Raw genomic sequence first — 21,388 nt, forward strand, 5'->3', positions numbered from 1 at the left:
GGTCCCCCAGGAAAGGCTGCGGCCAAAGGCTTTAGGGAAGAAAGGCAGGCGCCCAAGCTCACAGTCCCACCTGGCCTGAGCCTGTCTCCCTGGGGCTATGGCACCTCTGGCCACGTCCTGCTTCCTGGTCAAGTGACAGTGAGACACACAGGGCCCTGTGTCAGAGGGGCCTGCGCATGTGGGTTCTGCTCTGTGACCATGATCTTGAATTTCTTTCTTTTTTTTTTTTTTAAGTTCACTTATTTTGAGAGAGAGAGCAAGCAGGAGAAGGGCGGGGGGAGAGGAGGGAGGGAGAGAGAGAGAGAGAGAGAGAGAATCCCAAACAGGCTCTGCACGGCCAGCAGGGAAACTGACGCGGGGCTTGAACTCACGCATCTCGAGATCATGACCTGAGTGGGAACCGAGAGTCAGACACTCAACCGACTGAGGCCCCGAGGCACCCCCTGGACTTGAACTTCTTAATAATTTTATTCCTGACCTTGTGACAGATAATGCAGGATCCCTGCTGTCCTGGCAACAAAGATCTTTTTGGATACTCATTGGTGGCAGAAAAACAACGGAAGAGGACATGTGTGACGTGCCATTTCCGTGATCCAGAGTCACTGTGTGAGAAATGTCACAGCATCTCAGATCCTGGGCTTGGTGGACCGCGAAGGGGAAATTAGTAACCACTCCTGCAGTCGGGCAGGGTAGAATAAGGAAGTGCATGCATCTATAAATCAGAAACAAAAATTACTGAAACCCCCTCTGTGACAATAGGCCATAAGATTTGCTCTCTTTAAAAAACTTTATTCCCGGGGCACCTGGGTGGCTCATTGGTTAAGTGATCAACTTCGGCTCAGGTCACGATCTCACGGTTTGTGGGTTCGAGCCCCGCGTTGGGCTCTGTGCTGACAGCTCAGAGCCTGGAGCTGCTTTGGATTCTGTGTCTCCTTCTCTCTCTGCTCCTCCTCTGCTTGCGCTCTGTCTCACTCTGTCTCTCAAAAACAAATACATGTAAAAACAAAAACAAAAACAAAAATCCTTTGTTCTGGAGAGGTGGATTGAAATATGAAGCTTAAGGTGTCGTATCCTCCATGAGCTAACACCGTATCGGCCCCAGAGCCTGCCGGGGGCTGCTGGTGCGTGGCTACACAAGGTGTGTCCACATTGGAGCCTACATAGCTTTGTTCTCCAAAACGCCACAGAAGTACATCTAGAAAGGGCATAAGGAAGTTCCGGATCAGTGGCTGAAGTGCCCTCCTCCAGATCAGCGCGTAAGTACACAGTCACCTGGGCGAGGCGGTACCCACCCTTCTCCATGTCCCGGGCGTAAAAATCTCCACCAAGGAATTCTCGGGAACATGACATTCCTATCGCATCCGAGCAGAACCTCTTCTGGGCTGCAAACGAGGAACTCGGCCCATCCGAGCTGTCGGAGACCTTTTTCCTCTTCCCAAATCTGTGGCGGACGGTTTTCCACTCATAAGAAGGAGGCTCATACTCAAAATCCCGAGTTGCTTTTACTTCTCCCCAAAGCGGGATGTGGATTCTAAGGAACTCCGTTATCACCTCATGAATGTGCTGATAAATTTTACAACTTGGGATGGAAAGTTAGTATGCATACAGGGACCTGCAGTGTTCGCCTGTGAGATTTCCGTGTTATGTTCAATCTCTCTGCGCTGGAGACTTTCTGTTTATAGGGCTAGAAAGGTGTTTTGATGACATTGAGGATCTCACCGTTTCTGTCTGGCGCCTCCCAATTTGATGAGCTACCCTTCTTCGTGAGAGTCGAAGCTCTTTGCCTTGTGTGCCACGGACCAGTGTTTTAAAACAACTCCCTGGGCCCTGGTGAGCAAAATCGTCTTTGGTGCTAGAGCGCGGTTGGGAGTTCAGAAATCCTGTTACTTCAGAGTGTCAGGCTGGCCCAGGAAAAGGGCCAGACAGCTGTGGGGAAAGTCTAAAAGAAGGAGCTAATCAGGAAAATGAACAAAAGGCTTCACGGGTTGTGTCATAGCAACAGATGCTCAAAACAGTTAAAATCACACATGCCGTTATTCCTTCTGATTCAGACTCCTTCCTCAGACAGCAAAATGAGCAGTGAAGGAATTTCCTCCTTTACTCTGAGCAAAGCTGGGACGCAGGTCCAGGACATCTTGAAAGAAAAAAAGAAGACAGAGGCTTCCCTTCCAGCCCTCATTAACCTGTAATTTCATAGCAGGTGCAGCCGTCTGGGGCAAATATTTGACAGAAAGCAGCAGGCAACTCTCTTCTATTCAAAGATGTGATTTGAGATCCCAAGGTCCACTTAGCTAGGATCTAACCGGTTCCCGGCCAGAGCTTCTGTCCCTATGGACACATTCTGGAAAAGTACCTAAATCTTCCTGTACACGAGTTTTCCCAAATGCAAAATCAGAAGGAAAGATCTCAACCTATTTTATAGAATTATTGCAAGGAAAACACAACCGTGAGTAATATTTGAGAAGGATTTTACTCGTAGCTAATTGTTACATAAATGCCTAAGGCTGCCAGGCCCCCGGCGGGGAGGCCTGCCTGATGTAAAGTTGCAGCCTCTAGGCCAATTCACCTGTTTGGAATCTCTTGTCCAGCGTTAGTAAATGTCCCATTTGGGAGCCTTCATGGTGCAAAAATATATGGAAAGTAGAATGTGCATCACGATTGCCAGAAATTGAACTTTCCAGAGTAGGGGGCCGAGTAGGGAAACAAGTACTTATGTGTGCTTTCATGGCCCATCATAAAGTCTTTTTATTTTATTACACACACATTTTCCTCTTTCCCTCGATCATGGATCAGAATGTTTTACAGCTAGAAGGAGTTTTAGGGAGATTCTAGGTGCTTCTCATTTTACAAATACCAGGTCCCCGAGCTAAGCGGTACCCAGCTTTCCGACTTGGAGCACCGTTCAAAGGAATCACTTAGCTCATCCCATCTACAGCCCGGTGCGCCAGCCCTGGTCGCTATTTCCACCGCAGGGTAAACAAAAAAGGATTGTTCTTCGGACTCTGCAGAAGGGACCCCTACCGGGGCTCCTGGGTGGCTCAGTTGGTTAAGTGTCTGACTTCAGCTCAGGTCATGATCACATGGCTTGTGAGTTCAAGCCCCACATCGGGTTCTGTGCTGACAGCTCAGAGCCTGGAGCCTATTTCAGATTCTGTGTCTCCCTCTCTCTCTGACCCTCCCCTGCTCATGCTGTCTCTCTCTCAGAAGTAAATAAAACATTTAAAAAAAAAAAAAAAGAAGGCACCCCTACCGACGGAATGCCAGGGGGCCACACTCGGGGTGGGACCCTCGTTCTGCGTGTGGGAAAAGTCAGCCAACCGTCGTCTGTGATTTTGCGAGTTAGTATAGTGTGACCTTCACCACAGCCTCATGCAACAGGCACCCACGGAGAATGCGGGTGAGGAATGTAAGCTGCTTCTCCCAAGGGTGCCTGATTCCCAGGATTCCCCCAAGTCCAGGTTCAAAGGCCTTCTTGCCGCTCCCCCTAAGGTGTTATCAGAGAAACTGTCCTGGGCTGGTGACTGAGGCAAGGACTTGGCCTCAAGGGGAAGTCTGGGATGGACTCCTGAAACCGGAAGGTAGGCTAGAAGGAACAGGCAAGGAAGGAGCCAGTTCACAGACCGGGGCCTAGGAGAGGCAGGGCGAAGTGGAGGCCAAGGCTGGGAGCCTGGGCCCTGGAGCGGAACATTCCCCGTGCCCTCTGTCCTGAGCAGCCCCAATTACTTTTGACTGATGGGGCCTTGACTCTGGGATCTAGCAGCCCTCCTGACTTCTACCAGAGTGTTTATGCTGACTCAACCACCTTACAAGTTTCTTTTAGCACACAACAGCTGGTCGCCGAGCCAGGGCACATAACCCCATGGACATCTGAAGGATTCGTGCCAGCCTGGCTTTGAGGCTGTGCCCCTCGCTGCTTCCCAGCCACATCCGCTTGGGCAGGTCCCGAAGCCTCTGGGTGTCTCATTTTCCTCATCCGTGAGACAGAGGAGATTCTAGGCGATAACTGTACCGGTCCCATCGGGCCACTCGAAGATGAAATGAGTCCGTCCGCACGGAAGCGCTGGGCACGGGGCTGGCACACAGCAGGTGCCCACACTGTGTGGTTATCCCTGGCTGCTGCACACGGCCCTCCCAGCCCCGGGCGGCGCTCCCCTGAAGGGACCTCACCAGGACCTCCTCCGGGCTGAGGACACGCTGTCTTCTGAGTCAGGCCATTCCATTTTTGGACAGCTCTGACTAAGAACATTCTTCCTTGTGTGCAGCCAAGTCCACCTCCCTGCGACTCCCACTCACTGGCCCCAGCTCTGCCAGAAGGCAAATGTCAAAAAAATATTCTTGAAGGAGAGGACATAGAATGTAAATAATAATGAAAGAATCGGGTTGCGGAATTACAGCCCCCTCCCCTCCCCACACCCCCAGCCGTTCCCCCAGCTAAGCACAGACTGGGGGGAGTCAGACCTTTTCGGTAAATTTGAAAGCCGGCAACATTCTGTGTTCCTTTAGAAATGCGTGAAAACAATTTTGGTTTTCAGACCCAGAGTGTGCTGTCAGAGCGCCGTGAGACCAAAGGTGCAAAGATGACGAGCACTAGGGCCACTGCGGAGACAGGACCTGACCTCCCTTAATACGTGCTGTCCACCCCGTAATCGCTATGTGTCAGGGGTGAGGCGGTGAGCCCCAGGACCTCTGTTTGCAGAACCTTTCTGGCGTCAGGTGTAAAATCATGACCTCCAAGTCCCTTTCTGGCCTTGGTGGCTTATCCTAGGATGGCCGATAACGCAGACCTCTTTTTCTACGTACACTTGACAGCTTGGCTCTCCAGTGACTCCTGATAAAAATGATTTGAAGTCGAGTTTTTCAGCATCGCAAGATGCGAAAGTTCTGGGGATCGGTTGCACAATCCTGTGAGTTACCGAACACTTACGGAGCCCCAGACTTAAAATTGATGCAGATGGTATGTCCGAGGCTGTGTGCTTTTCACCACAATAAAAAGGTATATGCAGGGTGACATAGATGAAATCACATGACAAACGGCTCCAAAATGGTACAAGCGGAGGCAAACGTTCATCACGCTGTAGATGTACGGCCCGTGCGCTCTTCTGTAACATTAGACCTCGGTGAAAAGTGTATGTACAGAGGTGCCCGGGGGGCTCAATGGGTTGAGTGTCCGACTGGGCTCAGGCCATGATCTCACGGTACGTGAGTTCGAGCCCCACGTCGGGCTCTGTGCTGATGGCTCGGAGCCTGGAGCTGCTTTGGGTTCTGCATCTCCCTCTCTCTCTGCCACTGCCCTGCTCATGCTCTCTTTCTGTCTCTCTCTCTCTCTCAAAAATAAACAAATATTTTAAAAACTTAGAAATGTGTCCATACAAAAAATAATAATAGAGTACGCCAAGGAGCTCTCGTGGAAACAAGCTCATCCACAGGCTGGCGCCTGTAGGAGGTGGGGGGCAGCGGCCTGTTTAGGGGTGTGTTTGCCGTGTTTCATGATAAAAAAAAAAACAGAAATGCACGGAACATTTAAAGTGCTAGAAGAAAATGACTTGCGCATTTCAAGCATAAATCAGCGAAAACCCAGGACAGGTGCTGGGACTCCCCAGGGGGGGCTTGGGTCCACGGCTCTCGGTGGCAGAATCGTCCCATTATGTCTCTAAACCAAGTGCGATTGGCCAGGCAGGTGCCAGTGGTCGCCCTACGGCATTACTAGTACTGCCAGCACGACTACTAGTTCCCTGGGGGGGACTGCTAGCAGCCAGGCTGCCCGGGAAGCATAGTCGGGGCCGTCCCTGGAGACCTAAGCCCTGAGGGCCTTAGCTAAGGTGACCTGGTGAGGCTGCGGCACAGACCCGCGTCCTGGGTGTTTGTTTGCCTGCTCTGGGCACCAGAGAAGGGCAGACCGTCCCCTTCCTAAACGCCGTGGAACTAGTGGTACTGGCCGTGGAGCTAGTAGTACTGGCCGTGGAACTAGTGGTACTGGCCGTGGAACTAGTAGTCCTGGCCGTGGAACTAGTAGTCCTGGCCGTGGAACTAGTAGTCCTGGCCGTGGAACTAGTAGTCCTGGCCGTGGAACTAGTAGTCCTGGCCGTGGAACTAGTAGTCCTGGCCGTGGAACTAGTAGTCCTGGCCGTGGAACTAGTAGTCCTGGCCGTGGAACTAGTAGTCCTGGCCGTGGAACTAGTAGTCCTGGCCGTGGAACTAGTAGTCCTGGCCGTGGAACTAGTAGTCCTGGCCGTGGAACTAGTAGTCCTGGCCGTGGAACTAGTAGTCCTGGCCGTGGAACTAGTAGTCCTGGCCGTGGAACTAGTAGTCCTGGCCGTGGAACTAGTAGTCCTGGCCGTGGAACTAGTAGTCCTGGCCGTGGAACTAGTAGTCCTGGCCGTGGAACTAGTAGTCCTGGCCGTGGAACTAGTAGTCCTGGCCGTGGAACTAGTAGTCCTGGCCGTGGAACTAGTAGTCCTGGCCGTGGAACTAGTAGTCCTGGCCGTGGAACTAGTAGTCCTGGCCGTGGAACTAGTAGTCCTGGCCGTGGAACTAGTAGTCCTGGCCGTGGAACTAGTAGTCCTGGCCGTGGAACTAGTAGTCCTGGCCGTGGAACTAGTAGTCCTGGCCGTGGAACTAGTAGTCCTGGCCGTGGAACTAGTAGTCCTGGCCGTGGAACTAGTAGTCCTGGCCGTGGAACTAGTAGTCCTGGCCGTGGAACTAGTAGTCCTGGCCGTGGAACTAGTAGTCCTGGCCGTGGAACTAGTAGTCCTGGCCGTGGAACTAGTAGTCCTGGCCGTGGAACTAGTAGTCCTGGCCGTGGAACTAGTAGTCCTGGCCGTGGAACTAGTAGTCCTGGCCGTGGAACTAGTAGTCCTGGCCGTGGAACTAGTAGTCCTGGCCGTGGAACTAGTAGTACTGGTTGTGGAACTAGTGGTACTGGCCGTGGAACTAGTGGTACTGGCCATGGAACTAGTAGTACTGGTTGTGGAACTAGTACTGGTTGTGGAACTAGTAGTACTGGCCGTGGAACTAGTAGTACTGGCCGTGGAACTAATAGTACTGGCCGTGGAACTAGTAGTGCAAGCCATGGAACTAGTGGTACTGGCCGTGGAAGTAGTGGACTGGCCGTGGAAGTAGTGGTACTGGCCGTGGAACTAGTAGTACTGGCCGTGGAACTAGTGGTACTGGCCGTGGAAGTAGTAGTACAAGCCATGGAACTAGTGGTACTGGCCGTGGAACTAGTGGTACTGGCCGTGGAACTAGTGGTACTGGTTGTGGAACTAGTGGTACTGGCCGTGGAACTAGTGGTACTGGCCATGGAACTAGTAGTACTGGTTGTGGAACTAGTACTGGTTGTGGAACTAGTAGTACTGGCCGTGGAACTAGTAGTACTGGCCGTGGAACTAATAGTACTGGCCGTGGAACTAGTAGTGCAAGCCATGGAACTAGTGGTACTGGCCGTGGAAGTAGTGGACTGGCCGTGGAAGTAGTGGTACTGGCCGTGGAACTAGTAGTACTGGCCGTGGAACTAGTGGTACTGGCCGTGGAAGTAGTAGTACAAGCCATGGAACTAGTGGTACTGGCCGTGGAACTAGTGGTACTGGCCGTGGAACTAGTGGTACTGGTTGTGGAACTAGTAGTACTGGCCGTGGAACTAGTAGTACTGGCCGTGGAAGTAGTAGTACAAGCCATGGAACTAGTGGTACTGGCCGTGGAACTAGTGGTACTGGCCGTGGAACTAGTGGTACTGGTTGTGGAACTAGTAGTACTGGCCGTGGAACTAGTAGTACTGGCCGTGGAACTAGTGGTACTGGCCGTGGAACTAGTAGTACTGGCCGTGGAACTAGTAGTACTGGCCGTGGAACTAGTAGTACTGGCCGTGGAACTAGTAGTACTGGCCGTGGAACTAGTAGTACTGGCCGTGGAACTAGTAGTACTGGCCGTGGAACTAGTAGTACTGGCCGTGGAACTAGTAGTACTGGCCGTGGAACTAGTAGTACTGGCCGTGGAACTAGTAGTACTGGCCGTGGAACTAGTAGTACTGGCCGTGGAACTAGTAGTACTGGCCGTGGAACTAGTAGTACTGGCCGTGGAACTAGTAGTGCAAGCCATGGAACTAGTGGTACTGGCCGTGGAACTAGTGGTACCAGCCCCATCCACCCGGATCCTTTAAGGCTCAGAAAGAAAAGCTTGTGTTCGACTCCAACAGTTTGCGTTTCCGGTGGTTTAAGTATGAACCGGTAGGGACGCCTCCCTCCGGGGCGTCCTTGCTCCCTGGCACTCGGGGCCCCCCCCGCTGGAGCTGGCCTCCTGAAGCTTCTGGAGACAGCAGCGTCTGGCTCAGCAGCCCCTCCTTCCTCCCTGCCCCTGGCGGAGGGGCCAAAGGTTTTGGCCTTGGACCTCCATGCTCTGCCCTCCAGGGTGATGGCCGCTCGTTTACCGAGGGCACGAACTCCTTCCTGAATCAACAAGGGGTGCTGACTCAGCGTCCAGACGGCCATCCTGGGCACCCAGACCCTCCCTCCACCCGGAGGCCTGGCTCCACCACCTCGCTGCCCGCACTGCCCCTGGGGTCCCCTCGTCACTCGCCCAGCGCCCAGCTCCCGAGTCACGGGAGCCCCAGGGGGACACAGGGCAGGCGCCCCCACCAAGCCATCCTTTAGCCCACCGGTCACTTTCTTGCTAGCAAAATCCGCGGCTCCTACGATCAGAGCCTTTAACTCGGGCGCCCAGCACTCTCTCCACCTGCCATCAGAAAACACTGACTAACACAGGGAAGTTGAGCCCACAGGGGGGACCCCCCCTCGAGGGTGCTGCACACCCTTCACTGTGACATTCCAGAACCAAGGGGCGTGGCGAGGTGCTAGGTCAGCTCCAAGCTCCCTCTGGGGGGTCTTCCCTCTTCCCTGGGGCTCCCATCACCTGGGACACCACCCGGTGCTGTTTCCCCCACCTGGACTCAGTCCAGTCTACTGAGTACCTGCTATGTGCTGGGTAGACGGCGGTCACGCAGGCGATGCTGAGATGGAGAGGGGACGGAGGCCACGGAGCCCCCCTGGGTGCCAGGCAGTGTCCTGTGTGCATAATTGGACTCAACACAGACCCGTCTGGTCCTCTGAAAACCCTGTGAAAATGGGCGCCTTCATCATCTGGGTTTCCCAGATGAACGGAACTGCTCAAGGTCAGGAGCCGCCAGCCGGGTCCCTGGAGAGCACGTCTAGCCGAGAGAAGGGCAGCGAAGGGGGGTGTGGACAAAGAGGTGGCCCGAGGGGGTTAGCGAGGGAAGCACTGTGAGAAGGGCCCCAGCCCAGAGCAGGAGGGGCGGTGGGAAGGTGACCGTCAGACAGAAGGAGGCCCGGGCGAGCAAGGTGTGCGTGGCAGAGCCGTGAGTGAGGGGACCGAGGGCTGTCCGCCATCCTCGATTCGGTCCCGGACACGAGAAGCTACAAGGGACGATACTGGGACAGTGGATGAAATTTGAATACGGACCGTGGATTGGATAATCGCTTTCCGTACATGTGAAGTTTCCTGATTCTGGTCATCGTGTTGTGCCTGTGCGCAAGCATGTTTTAGTTATTAGGAAATACACGCTGAAGTATACGGGGCCCAATGCCTCCTACCGACTCTCAGAAGGTTCAGAGACAATATGCACGTGTGTGTGTGTGTGTGTGCGTGTGTACGTGTGTGTATGTGTGGGTGTGTGAGTGGAGAGAGCTGGAAAGAGAGACAGACGATGATACAGCAAACAGGCCAAGTGTGAATGCATGAATCTGGGTAAAAGGTATATGGGAGGGCCTTATGCGCTTCTTGCAACTTTTCAGCAAATTTGAAGTTATTCTAAAACACGAAGTTACCAAAAATATAGGAGCTGAAACAGCAGTACAGCAAATTATAAAAGCCAAGCAATCCCCATCAAATACGTTGGAGGGATTGCCTACAGGAAGGGGGGGGGTGTGGGAGGAGAAAGGATAAAAATAGAGAGACAGAGGCAGAGAGAGGGATGGACAGAGGAAAGGAAGAGAGGAGGGAGGGAGGGAGGGAGGAGGGGGGGAAGGGAGGGAAGGAGGCTCAGAGAGAGGAAGGAGAAAGCGGGGTCCTTAGGGCTCTTCCTTCTCCGGACTTCATCTTCTGATTTCCAGAGCATGGCTCCCCAACCCTCCTCTTCGCCTGGGTCAACAGGCCAACCCTAGCGCAGGATTGCTTGGCACGGACATCCCTTGGGTGGCCTCACTCTTAACTCCGACTCCCAACCCCAATCACCTCTCCCCTCCCTCCCCGTGACCCTACTTTCCCGGGGTGGGGGCGGCACGACCCCCCAGGCTCCGGCTCCCTCTCTTCTTCCCTTCCTCCAAGCTGCAGCCAGGTCTTCCTCTGACCTGCTCCTCTCCATCTCCCTCCTGTCCCGGCGCCCAGAACCTCCGCGGGGATGGCTCCAGGGGCCCTCCCGCCTGGCCACGGGCCCCCCAGCCCGTGCACCTGCCATCCTGCGACATGTGCGGCCAGCCCCACGTCCCCGTAACATCGCTGCCCTCCCGTACGTAAACCAGTAATACATCTCCTGCAATCCACTCCTCTCCCGTCTCTGATTTTTTCACAAGTGTTTGTTTCAACCTCCAGCTTTATCAAAAGCCCTTGGAAGCAGGCTCCGGTCCTACCTCGTCACTGACTGTCCCCTCTGTGGTGCCTTGCGTGTGGCTGGATGCCTGGTAAGTGGGGCTATAATAGACGCCTAATGCATTAAAGGGTTTTCCCTTATTTCTGAGTAATTCAGTTATTCCAGATGACATTCTCATGCTCATCTTCCATACTTGGGATAATAGCTTAAGACGATAAAGGACATGATCAGGACCCTGGGGCTGTTTGGGGTCCCTCCTCCGGGTGCCCCGATGTCAGAGGCAACAGCCTTCAGGGTCACTCATGGGGCTCTGCCAAAAAACTGTCCCACCAGGGAACTGAAGTCTGGTTTTCGAACAGGTAGGTATTTTCATGTCCCTGATGGAAAGGATTGAAAAACTTATGACATGGCTCTTAGGATATACATTTCTTTCTGTGGATGTTCCAAAGCTTCGCCCAACTTAAAACACACTCCCAAATCGGCTGCTGCCTCTTAGATGTCTCGTTTCCCAGCCCAAAACCTATATTTTTTGTATCACCACAAACAGCAATTGATTCTATTTCTGGTTTGCTTCAAAAACAACTCTAATGGCCCAGTCACTGTCCAAACAAGGAAGGGTAAGCCCACTTCCGTCACCATCGGAAGTCAAGTCATCTGGCTACATGTCTCACCAACCCAGGCCCGTCTGTTTAATTCCTTGTTCTTGATATTTCATCATTTCAGCTCATAAAAGAGACCATGATGTAATGCCTCATAAATGCCAGAGGAGACTTTTCGAGAAGCGGCACCAGGCGGGTGCCTCAGCCAAGTTTGCTCAGGCAAAGGTTTAGGTACCTGTCGTCATGTTTCATCAGAGAGGCTGCTTCACAAACAGAGTTCAAAGAGGTTTTGATCTCTTCGGACTTTAAAGCTTGGTGGCTTGAGCCCACATGAGATGGACTCGCTAGGGTCTCTATGTCACCGGGGGGTGGGGGGGGCAGGTGCCAAAACATGCATGTCCTCCCAGAGCCAATGATATCAAGGACCATTTCCTGTGAATGGATTCTTTTTTTACTTTTCACTATAATGTAAACTTCCTGTTGTGATTTTAACTAATTTCCTCTTGTCCAGGTCTCATGGGAGAGGGTCCCCGGTTCGTTATAATTCTCTGAACGAAGTTTTGGCTTTTCCACGGGAGCCAAGCACAGCGGGACTTTAGTGTCTGTGGACCGTCTGCTCTGAGGTGTCTGCCCAGGTGTGATGCATTTTTCTCCTTAATTCCCAAATTCTCTGTTTTTGAAATCCGAGCATATAGCGGCTATCCACGGGTCCAGAGGAAAGAACAGTATCTTGGCCGTAGAAGGGTGTTCGAACGATGATTTAGGCTCATCAGATGCTATATTCAAAGCCACCGGGCGGCGAGCCCCGTGCTCTCTCTCTACAAAGATAGTATCAGAAGGGATCTCAGAGATTCTCAGGCCCAGACTTCTGTCACGTGGGCTTCGTGGAGGAGGCCCTAGTCATCCACAGTTGTGGTCTTTAAGGAAGCAGGTGAGAGACGCGTCCAGAATTACCTACCTATTGACTACCCGCCCTCCTCCTGGCTTTCTGCTGAAATAATCCAACAAATGTATCTGGGGCAATGCCGGAGCCGTCTAAACCCCTGCGCGGCCCCAGAGAGCCCTGGCACTGAAACCGTGCAGGACACAGGTGACCCGCAGACAAAGGCCACTTCGGGGAGTCAGACGGGCTCACTGCAGGGAGCACCCACGGGAGCTGCGGGGAGCAGGGTCAGGTCCCCGGTGGCTTCAGGCTTCCTGGGGACATGGCTTCCACCCTCACAGCCCTCTCCCATCGTCGCCCTGGACTGCCAAAGAAAAATTCAAATGCTGCTTTAAAATACCCCCTCCCCCCGTTTTTGACTGAATCTAAATTAAATGACCAGTGGCCCAACCTTGTGGCTTTCGAACTTTGTTCAAGATTCCATTCATCCGAGGGCCCAGTATGTACTGGATTCTGTCCTGGGATGAGGGGCCATGTACCTGCTCTGACAAGCCCAGTCCAGGAGGGACGGGACAGCCAGATAAAGTATTGCTAAGACTATTCTTCTCCCAAGGAGCCTGCGTAGTTTACCTGAGATTCACATTTAACTGGCTGTACTGCGTTTGCCTGTGTCAAAGTTGGCCACCCTGAGCGGGGAAGGTAGACGTGATTAGGGAGAGAAAAGGGCTCTCAGAGCCCCTGGAGAGCCTCCAGGCCAAGGCTAAGTTGTAGGATCCTGGGAACACAGTCTCCCTTACAATGGAAATCTTTTTTTTTTTTAAACGTTCTCTCCTCGCTTTTAAATATGTTATGTGCAAATGGCCTGAGGTTGCAAGGCTGGCCATGTTCCCTTTGCTTCCCCATCCTGCTGACCCTTTGCCCCCTGGCTTCTGTTGGGTTTGGCCAGTGGGCAGGACCTTCAGGAGACAGGTCAGCAGAAGAGTGACCAAAGGTTACAACCCCTGCCAGGTGGCTTCTCCACACGGCTGTTGTCCCTGTCGGGTGCCCCCAGCCCCTTTAGAACCAGCGGTGGCCTCAGCCCACCCCCCGCCCCCCACCTTGGCACCTAGCCCAGGTGCACGTCCCATGCCTTGGCAAATAAATTCTGCTGAAATTTCCTAGTTTAGTTGAGCTCCAACTTCCTGCATAGAGCCGGACTAGACTAATACAGTGGCCATTTCTTGCGCAAATTAATCTATAAATACAACAACAAGTAACCCAAAGTCCCATTAGGATTTCTTGTTTTCTTTTGCTTTGTTGTTTTTTTAAAATTTCTTGCACAAATTAATCTATAAATACAACAACAAGTAACCCAAAGTCCCATTAGGATTTCTTGTTCTCTTGCTTTTTTTTTTTTTAATTTTAAAGTGTTTATTTATTTTTGAGAGAGAGACAGGGAGAGCCAGGGAGGGCAGAGGGAGAGACAGAATCTGAAACAGGCTCCAGGCCCCGAACTATCAGCACAGAGCCTGATGAGGGGCTCGAACTCACAAACGGGGAGATCATGACCTGAGCCAAATTCGGATGCTTAACTGACTGAGCCACCGGGCGCCCCAAGAAGCATAGTTTTATTCAAAAGTCTTTCTTCTTTTCCATAGTTATGGAGGTCATATGTTTGCATTTTTCCATTAAAAACACTTCACATTCTTGATAAAGTAATCAAGGTGCCTCTTAGTCAAATGCTTTATTAATGAAACAATTCTGGCCCGCTTAACTACTCACTAAAATAAAATTAAATTAAAATTTTAAAAATTAAAATTAAAAAGCTATGATCAATCTATACCTTGTCCAGTGTCTGTATGCCATTATCAACTCTTACTGGGTATAACATTTCATAAATGTTTGACTGATGTAATTAATACACAGGTAATAGGATTACTCTCCAAACATACTAGCTGTTATTGTTTGTAAGGCCAACTGTTACTCAGCTTGTGGTCATCCCTGGCCCCATGCTCTTTACCCTTCTACTTTGGATTTAGTTACTCCCTGTTCCCTATTAGAATGAGTATGTTTTCTTCTATAACTTCTGTCTTGTAATTCTCCACTAAGTTTTATAATTTTTAAGATAATGTTAAATTTCTTTCCTGTTTTACAGAAATTTTTGTGCCTAAAGATTCCGTGAATACAGTTTGGCCAGATCTTGAAGGTCCAGTTATTAACACCAATATTTGACCTAACGTAAATAACTTTCATAAAATAAGCTTCTAGGATATAACGGAACATCTGAAATTTTATTTTAAATATTCAAGAAAGAGAGCTTTTAAAACTCGATAGTCACATTTTCAAGGTTTAACACTACAGTGTGGAAAAATCTCTCAAGATGTCAACTGTATCTCTCTCGTAGGCGCAGTTGCAATATTAAAAAGGTGTCACGGGTGCCTGGGTGGCTCAGTCGGTTGAGCCTCTGACTCTTGGTTTCAGCACAGGTCATGGTCCCGGGGTCATGGGATCGAGCCCCACATTGAGCTCTGCGCTGAGCGTGGAGTCTTCTTGGGACTCTCTCTCTTCTTCCTCTCCCCTACTCACGTGTGTGCTCTCTCGCTCCCTTTCTCAAATACAAACAAACAAATAAAGTGCTCACTTTTGGTTGCTGATGGAATAGCACATAATGTTTCTCTTCTCTCCAGCACTTCTTCATTGAGTCACACTTTTTATATTCTCAGCTATGTCTGGAGAGAGGATGAGTTATCATTCATATATTAGACATGGGTTTAGAGCCTTGTTCTCCTTGAGAAACTTTGATGTTATGCTTGTAATTCATCCTACAAGACATGGAGACTTTCCGAGTGGGGCTTCTCTTGAAAAGGCTCATCACCTAGATGGATTTTACTATAAGTTAAATATAATCCTTCAGGATTTTGCTTAATGTCATGAATGCAAGTCGACTCCAGACAAAATGAGAATTGCAAAAACAGTCTAATCTCTCTTGTTCTGCCCTATACAATTATTTATGTTTTTATAGACCTTGTTGCCGCAACGATCTTTTTAAAGTTATCTAGCTAACACACTTTCCCTATTCATATTACATGTCAGCCTATTTCCCTATGTTTTCATTTTTTGAGTGTAGTCATTTTTGCACATAAAATTAACTTCTCTCACATCAGTTACTCTAGCATCTTTTTCTTGCCATGGTGCATTGATTCTTCAGCTGACTGAATTTTAAGGTAAAGAGCACCTAGAAGATTTTTTTCTCCAAGGAGCATCTAAAACACCCATATTTTGAAAGGTGGTTTATCAATACTGACACAGAATTCTAATTATATTCTTATTTAAATTCCTGACATTAAGCCGATGAGTTATGGTGGCAGCCTTTGTAATTACACATAAGGTCAAGGATGCCAGAAATGGCGTGTGGAGGCAGGCATGCGGCTCCTCCGTCAAAGCCAAAGCCACAAGGAAGATTTGGGGCAAATACAAGAGCCAATGCTAAATTTTGGTCCAACCCTATGCCATCAAAGACATTGGATGTTGGAACCAGATGGCCTGGGTTGGCCTCCTGATTCTGCCACTTACTGACTGTGTGAACTTGGATGAGTTCCCCTCTGTGCCTCTGTCTCCCTATCCATAAAATGGGAATAATAGAGTACCTGCCTCATCAGGTTGTGATGCTTGAAAGTGTGTCTGTCATATAGTAAGTGTAAGTGTGTAAGTCTTCGCTGCTGCTTCCATTGTTATAAGTAGTGTCAGTGAACCTTAACTCATGATTTATTGCCGTCAGTAAACTATTCTCAAGAGGAAAGAAAAGAGAGAAATAAGGCAATAAGAAACAGTGACTGGAGCAGAGACCTTCCACGTCGTTTAGAAAATTTTGGAAGAATATAAATAATAGAATTAATCATAATTGTCTCTCATCCTTTATCCTATATAAGGGATTTTCCATTAGCTGAACAAATGTTTAATAACTTAATGATGGGAATTGTCAAACATACCCAAAGATACAGAGATCCCTATAAGGAACCGTACTTGCCCACCCCCACCTTCGCGACGACTGACCCCCCAGCTTCCTGTTTAACTGGGTGCATTCGATCAGAACCTTCAAATCACTGGTCATGTGCCAGACAGGGCAGCACGAGGTCAGCGGTTCCACAAAATCACGCTGTTTAAGGCTTTTAACTTATCCGAGAGATGGAAGGAGGGAGTAGGAATTTAGCCCCTGGTCCACATGTTTACGCTAAAGAATAATTTTTCACATGGTTGATTCAAATTCTATTCCAACTGTTGATAATAGAAGAGGCACAAATCACTCTGGTTGATTTTGGTCTTAGCTGTGCTCTCATGTGTCAAATACTTTTGCTGCCAGCAGATCAAATAAAAGCTCAGAGCACTCTGATGTCGATGGACCAAATACAGACTCTTCATGGTGGCCTCAAGTGGCTGCACCAATGCATTCATCTGCCAAGACACCCACACCCTCAGGCCTAGAGAACCAATATCGGTAGTGCCCTTTGGGCTTCGTCACATCACGGCTCTCATGGAAAATACAGGGTTTTAGGCATGTTTAGGGGTAACAGACAGGGGTGCACGTAGCCAGGTGCCTGTAACCGACAGGTCTGCCCGCCACGGGAAGCCCTTGAGCCCTGCATGATGGTTGGGAAGCTGTATGCTGTACTGATGTTTTATATGTACTGACTTACTTAAGCCTTACTACTACCCTGCAAAGAAGGTCCCATCATCCTCTATTCACGGTTGAAAACACTGAACCGCAGAGAGCTGAAGCCGCCTACCCGCGATCACACAGCCAGGAAGTGGCAGTCATTGCTGGGACAATGTCCTGTGCACTATCAGCTTCTCCAGTAAATCTTCGCTGATTACCCCATGTTTCCAACTTAACCACACCATGACATGCACGAAAGCCTGAAGGTATGGCCTCTTCCTCCACCTCCTCTGTCCTTTTTGCGATTCCATATGAGGTCCCAAACTGCTAAAACATATGAACCAAAAAAAAAAAAAAAAAAATGCTGAGCACAGGTGATGCTCAAATACCCTCTGGCCAACTGACCAACTACATAAAAACTATTTAACCCCTAACACCTGAAGATGCTCAAAATATTTGATGATGATAAAAAACAAATGAGGCAAAAAAACCAAGATAAGATCTGGGAGAGATGATTCATAATCTGTTTTATCAGCATTGGATGGGTCAGAAAGCCCAGAGAAGAGAACACTTCTAAGTTCCTCATCAATACAAGATGGAGACTCAGAATGTCTTAGCCTTCTCAGACTCCTCTACTCTTACGCATTGGGAACTTCTTATTCTTTCTGGCACCATCTCAGATCTGTGTTTTCATCTCTGTGAATTCCTGAGAATGCAATCATATTACCGAAGTCACACTCGATCTGCCCTAAAACAAATACGCAAACAGAAAAGCTTCAGAAAGCTCGGTGATTACCTGAAATCGATGCCAGTGTAGACGGACATCGTGACCAGTACAGCATAAGCTGCCCAGATCATTGTTTTGCCAAGTTTTTGTTAGCCTGAGCAGCACAAATCTTCCTTTCGGTGGAGATGAATCACTGAAATCAGGAAACAAAGTGATTTTAATAAGTAATAATCACAATGACACATCTCATTTGTAATATTTACAAAATGTTCTTGACATCATCAAGTCCATGGGCCTGGAAGAGGGTGGAGAAGAAGAAAAAGCACAAACAGTCGCTGAGCGCCTGCTAGAAGCCAGGCAATTCCATTTGCCTGGTAAATATCTTGGGGACAGAGGTGTGATTATTCTTGATTTCCAGATGAAGAAACGGAGTCAGAGAGATTAAGGAATGTACCCAAATCACACAGCAAGAAAGTGGCAGAGGAAAGATTAGGAGACAGTTCTGCCCAGTGCTAAAGTCCATGCATTCCCATAAACATTCTGCTGCCCCTTAGAGTACCCCTGAGAGAAACTTTGAGAAATTATGTGGATTCATTAATTTCCCAAAGATTCGGTTTTAGCCCCACACCTAAGTAGAAAATGACATTTTTTCAAGATGCACAACTTAATGGAAACACCAGGAGGAAGAGTCAAAGACAATCGACATGGCTGAGAGTTTGAGATCACTGGCTTTGATTACTGGCAAACAGAGATCATCTTGGGACTCATATTCTCCAGTGTCACCTCATTAAGATTGTGGAAACTGATATCATGATATTCATAATCCAAATATAAGTGGATTGAATCTATCAGTGAAAAGGCAGACTTTTTTTTTAATGTTTAATTATCTTTGAGAGAGAGACACAGAGTGTGAGCGGGGGAGGGTCAGAGAGAGAGGGAGACACAGCATCCGAAGCAGGCTCCAGCTCTGAGCTGTCAACACAGAGCCTGACATGGGGCTCAAACCCATGAACTGTGAGATCATGACCAGAGCTGAAGTCGGCCGCTTTAGCCGACTGAACCACCCAGGCACCCCAAGGCAGACATTATTATATGGGGAGAAATCTTGTTTGGGATACACCTGAGCAAAAAGACATGGGGAAAGATGTACCAGGAAAATATTAATCAGAGGAAAACTGGCTCAATGTCACAAAAAAGTAGATTCTAAGACAGAAAATGTTATGATACAATGATATAATTTTCAACTTACCAGGAAGACATAAGAATTCCAAGTGTACATGCACCCAATAAAAAAGTTTCACTCCATATAAATAAAAAATTGATAGAAATATAGGGAGAAATTAACAAATCTACCAATGGTTCTCTCAATTATTGCTAAGTCAAGCAGCAAAAAATATATTTGGACAATTGTGATCTCATAGCCATGTGTAAGCTCCTAAATGTACCGGTTAGAGAATGCCCATGTTCCTTAAATACACATTGAAGGGTTATAAAAATTAGTCATGTACTAGATCATAAGCCCATCTCAACAAATTTGAAAAAATAAATATCACATTCATCACATTCTTTAAACACAATATCAATACAAAAAGATAGAGCGTTTTCATATATTGGAATTTAGAAAATAGAAAAGAATTCATGACTCCAAAAAGAAATTATCATGAAAATCTAGAAATTCTTAGACCAATCATGAAAAACACACACTCATGTGTCATAGCGAAAGGGATACTTCGAGGGAAATGCATAGTCCTAAATACTTACACAGTAAAATCTTGGTTTGCCAGCATAATTTGTTCCATAAACATGCTTGTAATCCACAGCACCTGTGCGTCAAAGTGAGTTTTCAAGAACCATTGTCTCAGTTGTGATCACGGGACCGTAAGTATCATGCACTACTCATCCTGCAAGACATCGCTCGTTCATCAACTTCAAATTTATTATAAATGTTTCCTCATCTTGTGGAACACTCACAGAACAAGTTACTCGTGGTCCAAGGTTTCACTGTATTTGCAAAGAATAAAGACTCAAGGGGCACCTGGGTGGCTCAATCGGTTAAGCGTTGACTTTGGCTCAGGTCATGATCTCACAGCTCATGAGTTCGAGCCCCATATTGGGCTCTGTGCTGATACCTCAGAGCCTGGAACCTGCCTCAGATTCTGTGTCTCCCTCTCTTTCTGTGTCCCTTCCCTGCTTGTACTCTGTCTCTGTCTCTGTCTCTGTCTCTCTCAAAAATAAACATTAAAAAAGGAATAAAAAATCAAAATTAATGAGCTAACTCCAACTAAAAACAGTAAGAGGAAAAACACAACATCCATCCAAAGAAATAGAAAGCAGAGATAATAAAGAAAAGAGCAGGCATCAATGAATGGGAGTGGGGGGAAATACACTAGAAATAATTGACAAAACCAAATGCTGGTCCTTTGGAAAGACTAGTAAAATAGACTAATTTCTAAAGATACTGCTCCAGAAAGAAGAAAAGGCATAAGTATTTAACCACCAATCCAGCAGAAACTAAAAAGATAAGTAAAATCCATAAACAGTTTTATACGGATATACTTGACAGGTAAAATAGACAATCTTCTACAAAAATGCAATTTCTTGGGGCACCTGGGTGGCTCAGTCACTTAAGCGTCTGACTTCAGCTCAGGTCATGATGTTATGGTTTGTGGGTTCAGGCCCCAAGTCAGGCTCAGTGCTCCAAACCTGGAGCTTGCTTCAAATTCTGTGTCTCCTCCTCTCTCTGTCCCTCCCCCCCACTCTCTCAAAATAAATAAACATTAATAAAATTTTTGTTTAATAAATAACATTAAAGAATTTTTAAAGAAAAATGCAATTTCTCAATGCTGACTCAAGAAGAAATAGAAAGTTTGGATAGTCCTATAATTGTTTTAATCATGGAAACAGTATTAAAAGTTCTGCCAAAGCAAAACACCAAGGTTGGATAGTTTCACAGGTAAGTGCCCCCAGATTTTCATGGAACCTATCATTCCAATCTAATGAAGATTCTTCTTGTACTCAAGAACAAAGATAGCACTCTCCAACTCATTCTAAGAGCTCAGTGTGATCTTGATTTCCAAAAGCAGGAGCTCAGTGTGATCTTGATTTTCAAAAGCCTGCAAGGTCACTAAGAGAAATGGAAATTATAACTCAGTCTCATTCATATATACAGATTGGTGCAGAATCCTTTTAAAAATTAGCAAAGTTGATCTAGTCATTTTTTTTTTTAAGAGAGAGAGAACATGAGCAGGAGAGTGGGTTAGAGGGAGAGAGAGAGAATCTCGAGTAGGCTCCACACTCAGCACAGAGCCCAACGCAGGATTTGATCCCATGCCATGACCCTGGTATCATGATCTGAGCTGAAATCAAGAGTCAGATACTCAGCCAACTGAGCCACCAGATGCCCCAGACCGAGTCATGTTCTTAAAAGATCCTGTTATATTATTCCAGGAGTGCAAGGTTGAGCTGACTTCAGGACACCTGATGTCATTGCATCATGAAGAATTCACTTTACCCAAAGAGAGATCTGGCTTTGTTCCAGCTCCGGGGAGGTCTCCTCCAAATTCTTGACATTTCCCGAGTAAAAGGAGTGTTTTTATTATTCATGATGGGCTCCCTGGACCACCGTTGAGATTTTACCCTGATAAGATGACTCAGGGTGGGCACTGCCTGGGCCAGAAAGACCAGCAATGTGATTAGAGAGTTGGGACTTTGGGCCACTTGAAATCAGTCTGACTTGGGTGGGGGTGGGGAGCAGGAGTGTTGCTAGAAATTGAAGTCAAAACCACATGGATCGAAAATAATTCAATCGATCGCTCCTATGTAACGAAGACTCCATCATGATTCTGGACACCAAAGCTTCCTGGGGTGGGCCAAACTGCATCTTGCCACACTTTGAGGCTGGGAAGGTAACGCCTCCCTGAGGACACAAAAGCTTTGTGTCTGAAACCCC

General features: G+C 48.3%; 1 long non-coding RNA gene across 2 annotated transcripts; it reads left to right on the forward strand.

Moving 5' to 3' along the window:
* Positions 1-1,099: 1,099 nt before the first annotated feature.
* LOC144231338 (uncharacterized) lies at positions 1,100-21,112 on the forward strand. 2 transcript variants are annotated; one of them, XR_013335053.1, is made up of 5 exons: positions 1,100-1,256; positions 10,600-10,688; positions 11,708-11,831; positions 19,260-19,317; positions 20,887-21,112. It is a non-coding gene; the product is annotated as an uncharacterized LOC144231338 (long non-coding RNA). The 2 variants fall into 2 exon arrangements; XR_013335054.1 differs by lacking the exon at positions 1,100-1,256 and adding an exon at positions 10,077-10,516.
* Positions 21,113-21,388: the final 276 nt, after the last annotated feature.

The sequence above is a fragment of the Crocuta crocuta genome, unplaced genomic scaffold (assembly GCF_008692635.1).
Source record: "Crocuta crocuta isolate KB4526 unplaced genomic scaffold, BGI_CrCroc_1.0 scaffold13, whole genome shotgun sequence".
Lineage (NCBI taxonomy): Eukaryota > Metazoa > Chordata > Mammalia > Carnivora > Hyaenidae > Crocuta > Crocuta crocuta.